Source organism: Salvelinus fontinalis, chromosome 17 (assembly GCF_029448725.1).
Source record: "Salvelinus fontinalis isolate EN_2023a chromosome 17, ASM2944872v1, whole genome shotgun sequence".
In the NCBI taxonomy this organism is placed as follows: domain Eukaryota; kingdom Metazoa; phylum Chordata; class Actinopteri; order Salmoniformes; family Salmonidae; genus Salvelinus; species Salvelinus fontinalis.
The window spans coordinates 4,342,531-4,348,245 of NC_074681.1; positions in this window are offsets into that span (position 1 = coordinate 4,342,531).

Genomic DNA, 5,715 nt, shown 5'->3' on the forward strand with positions numbered 1-5,715 from the left:
ATTTTCTAGCTCAACCCACACTGACAGCAGTAACACCAGCAGAAGAGGTGTGGTTAATGATGATTAATTGTGTGTCTTGCAAGTAATGACAACTTTGAACTAAAATTGAGCCTGTGTTTATGTGTGTGTCCCCAACAGAGATTTTCAATTCATTCACAGGACATTTCTGTACTAAATAAGATGCAACAGTAGAAAACTATAGATTCACAGATCAACAACATTTGAATCATGTATGTTCAGGATTTTTCATCGAAGTGAAAATATAAAACAACAAACATAGTGACTAAAGAATAACAGTTGTTCTGATGGATTATTGGGTCAAAGGGTCCACAGTATATGACAAGGTGTGTGACACCCCTCCCTCCTCTCAAGGGGCCCGGTAGAGTTGAAGTTGACCATAGGTACTGATTGAATTTCCCCCACTAATGGTTAAGGTTAAGATTGTGGGAGGGGAAGCTGATCCTAGATCTGTACCTAAGTGAAACTTCACCCTTCACTCAATGGGCCATACTCTGTACTGGTATTAGAAGAAGCTGCAGTCTTTCACTCTCAATCTAGTAACTAGCTACAGCACCTATTCCACAACTAAACAGTTACCAGTATCAGTTGACTGGCCTGCATGGCCTGATGGCTTCTCTACCACTTCCATCTTCAGAAAGGAAACATTTCCTTCTGCTGTTCTGTGCTGCCTCACTGGCTTTCAACCTGGAACCACGTACACGAACACACTAACATTTTCTTATTTTAATATTACAACATGTAGTTTACAACTTCAAAGATACATTGAATACTAAACATGTATCTAATGTGAGCTAGAAATGTTTTTATTGGTTTGACCACCTGTCAGGTGAGTCACTAGGGGACATTGGCGATTATAGTAAATAAAGAAACAGGTAAATATCAGCACATGATTATCAAAGTTTAAGTATTTATGGCACAGGTACAATCCTAGAGGAGAACCTGGTTCAGTCTGATTTCCACCAGACACTGGGATATGAATTCCCCTTTCAGCAGAACAATAACCTAGAACACAACGTCAAATCTACACAATACAGCCTAACAAGGTATTTCCATTCTAGTCCTCGTTCTTATCACACAGGTGGTTCTCCACAAGCCCCAGCTGGTCATGCTGGTTACCAGGAGCGATGGAACCATCATGTGAAACGCCAGCAACCTGGTCAGCAAGAAGAGCCAATGGGGACGTGTTAAAGTATAACCATGGGTCGATTCCACGTCTACTGAACAAGAGCCCCACCTGTTGGTTGTGGTCTCCAAGAGAGGTGCCGGTTTAGACTAGGAAGAATCAGACGGGGGCCTCCGGCTACAAAGCTGAATGACCGATACACTGTCTAATAAAAGACAGATCACTACAAAGAGAGCCAGTGGGGACGTGTGTAAGTATATGTGATGGAGGTCAGTGTGCTTTCTTAGCTTTGCCACTTCATCCAGCACAAGCTCAAACCGAGACTAGAACCTTGGGACCTCTGCCTCGCAAACCATGTGTGGCCACCCTCATTGATGACGTCTTAGCCAACTTCAAACCATGTGTGGCCTCATCGTTGATGACATGTTGGCCAACTACAAACCATGTGTGGCCTCATCGTTGATGACGTGTTGGCCAACTACAAACCATGTGTGGCCTCATCGTTGATGACGTCTTAGCCAACTACAAACCATGTGTGGCCTCATCGTTGATGACGTCTTAGCCAACGACAAACCATGTGTGGCCTCATCGTTGATGACGTCTTGGCAAACTACAAACCATGTGTGGCCTCATCGTTGATGACGTGTTGGCCAACTACAAACCATGTGTGGCCTCATCGTTGATGACGTCTTAGCCAACTACAAACCATGTGTGGCCTCATCGTTGATGACGTCTTAGCCAACTACAAACCATGTGTGGCCTCATCGTTGATGACGTCTTAGCCAACTACAAACCATGTGTGGCCTCATCGTTGATGACGTCTTAGCCAACTACAAACCATGTGTGGCCTCATCGTTGATGACGTGTTGGCCAACTACAAACCATGTGTGGCCTCATCGTTGATGACGTGTTGGCCAACTACAAACCATGTGTGGCCTCATCGTTGATGACGTGTTGGCCAACGACAAACCATGTGTGGCCTCATCGTTGATGACGTGTTGGCCAACTACAAACCATGTGTGGCCTCATCGTTGATGACGTGTTGGCCAACTACAAACCATGTGTGGCCTCATCGTTGATGACGTCTTAGCCAACTGCAAACCATGTGTGGCCTCATCGTTGATGACGTCTTGGCAAACTACACTTCCAAAAAGATAACAGTTCGATAACTCCCGTTACAAATGAATTGATTCGACATGTCTACAATCTCATAGAAGAAAAAATATCACTGAAAAGAGTGCCCACTTTCATGTATTTCTGTGGATCAGTCCAGAATATGATAATAGCCCTGTAGCTACATTGATGTCTCTCCTTTTAAATGGATGGCATGGGTAAGGGTGTCCAGGCACCCATAGATAGATCATCCATACATGCATAGATGCACAATCTATTTTACAATAAAGACTTGCTTGTGTGTTTTCTGTCCTCTCAGGCACTGAGGAGCTGGTCTATTCTGGTCACTGTTGGGACCGACCATGATCGTGTTGGACATCCCCCCCTCTTCATCTTCGCTATCATCGCTAAGGAAGTAGTTTAATATGGCCTGTTTAACTAAGGCAGTGCACCTATTTCTCAATTGCCTAAATAGCTGCCAATCAGGTAACGAGACAGTTTGTCTAGCCTTGACCCAGGCTTGATTTCTTAGTAAAGTAGAGTAAAATTAATTATTTCTTTTTTTTGACTTTGAGTTGCTTGAAAGGGGCATGTTAATAAGCCAGAGAGGTAAAAAATGATGAGAATAATTGAAGTGCCAGAACAGGGTCTGGTATGAAAGTAGTAGAAATAAGCTCTTCAAAATATAGATCATGAAGGAAAGCCTGGGGTGAGATTCTTCTTACATTTCTCTTCACATTTATACAAGGGACAGAGATTTTCAATTTTCTATCTCTAATGCAAGCAATAGCGCAGTGTTCGCTAATATCATTTGCAAAAACACCACTAGCCAAAATATTTATGGGGAAGGGTAGTCATGATAACATCAATCAATAAAGATTTTTTTTTTTTTTTTTTTTTTTTTTTTTTTACATTAACCTTTCTCGCCCCGGGGTTCCGCTAGCGGAACACCCACAACATTCCGCAACATTTCGCAGCGCGCAAAATTCAAAAATATTTTTTTGAAATATTTAACTTCCACACATTAACAAGTCCAATACAGCAAATGAAAGATAAACATCTTGTGAATCCAGCCAACATGTCCGATTTTTTAAATGTTTTACAGCGAAAACACAATATATATTTATGTTAGCTCACCACAATAGCCAAACACACAACGCCATGTTTTCACCGCAAACATAGCTTTCACAAAACCCACAAATAGAGATAGAATTAATCACTAACCTTTGAACAACTTCATCAGATGACAGTCTTATAACATCATGTTATACAATACATTTATGTTTACATTGTGAATTATACATTGTACATTATACATTGTGAATACGTCGCCATAATGCACTATGGTGCATTATGGTGCATTATGGCGACGTATTCACAATGTAAAACCACGATTTGTAGTTATAAATATGCACATTTTCGAACAAAACATAAATGTATTGTATAACATGATGTTATAAGACTGTCATCTGATGAAGTTGTTCAAAGGTTAGTGATTAATTCATTATGTGCAAATTGTCCGGAGAAATTTTGGACAGTCACGGAATCTAACCAAAAAACTCATCATAAACTTTACTAAAAAATACATGTTGTACAGCAAATGAAAGATACACTGGTTCTTAATGCAACCGCTGTGTTAGATTTAAAAAAAAATAACTTTAGTACAAAGTACAGAATGCAATATTGTGAGACAGCGCCCAGCAATTCTCCGCCTTGTTGGAGCCAACATATACCACAAAAATACGAAATAACATCATAAATATTCTCTTACCTTTGATGATCTTCCATCAGAATGTAGTGCAAGGAGTCCTAGTTCCACAATAAATCGTTGTTTGGTTTTAGAATGTCCATTTCTTCTGTCGAATTAGCAGCTTTGGCTAGCATTGTGGCGCACACGTGTCCATCAAGTCTTGGCGCATGGAACGAAAAATTCCAAAAGTCACAATAAACGTTGAATAAACTGGTCAAACTCGGTTGAAAATCCATCTTTATGATGTTATTATCATATGTATCAAATAAAGTCCGAGATGGATCATTTCGTCGTGTATACCTAACGCATTTCAGAAGACAATGTCGTGTTCCCTGGTGCGCAGCTGAATACTGACAATAGGGCAGACCTGTCACTCCAAAAGCTCTCATTCGGTCTCACATCAAGCTAAACACCCCATTCAACATTCTACTGCCTGTTGACATCTAGTGGAAGGCATATTGAAGTGCATACAGATCCATAAATATAAGGCAATTGAATAGGCAAGCCCTGACACAGAGCCCCATTTTCAGAATTTTCACTTCCTGTTTGGAAGTTTGCTGCCAAATGAGTTCTGTTTTCTCACAGATATAATTCAAACAGTTTTAGAAACTTCAGAGTGTTTTCTATCCAATAGTAATAATAATATGCATATTGTATGATCTAGAACAGAGTACGAGGCCGTTTAATTTGGGCACGATTTTTTCCCAAAGTGGAAACAGCGCCCCCTATTCTCATCCGAGTGGTTTTTGTTATAAGCTGAACTCAAGACAGATATTCTTAAACTTTTACTGCAGTGGGTTAAATCAGTGTCACACAAAGTGTTTCTTGGTAGTCTTAAACAAATCTAATTTGAAACAAAAGTATACACCTTACACATGATTATGGGCTTAAATAACAGAAGACACCTGTACCACGTCAGATATAAAGTTGAAATGTATAACATTGAGTTTGCATCCCAATATTACACTTATATAAAAATCTAATCAAATTGTATTTGTCACGTACACATGGTTAGCAGATGTTAAGATTAGCCCCTTTTTTCAATTTTCGCCTAAAATAACATACCCAAATCTAACTGCCTCTAGCTCTGAACCTGAAGCAAGGATATGCCTATTCTTGATACCATTTGAAAGGAAACACTTTGACATTTGTGGAAATGTGAAATCACCGTAGTTGAATAGATCTAGTAAAAGATAATACAAAGAAAAAAAGATGTCTTTTTTTTCTCCGTCTTTGAAATGAAAGAGAAAGGCCATAATGAATTATTCTAGCCCAGGTGCAGTTTAGATTTTGGCCACCAGATGGCATCAGTGTATGTGCAACGTTTTAGACTAATCCAATGAACTATTGCGTATCTATTCAAAATTCGTGATCAAGACTGCCCAAATGTGTCTAATTGGTTTATTCATACATTTTCAAGTTCATAATTGTGCACTCTCCTCAAACAATAGCATGGTATTATTTCACTGTAATAGCTACTGTAAATTGGACAGTGCAGTTAGATTAACAAGAATTTAAGCTTTCTGCCCATATCAGATATGTCCTGTGATTTTTTGTTGTTGTTGTTTCTTACACCTCATGCTACTCACATCTAAAATGTGCAAACTCGGTCCACCCGGGGCACCGGGCCATGCAAAACGAACTTGCCCAACCTCTGTGTGTCTGTGATCCTTCTCCTTCCACGTTGCTGCACGTGCATGAGTTCCAG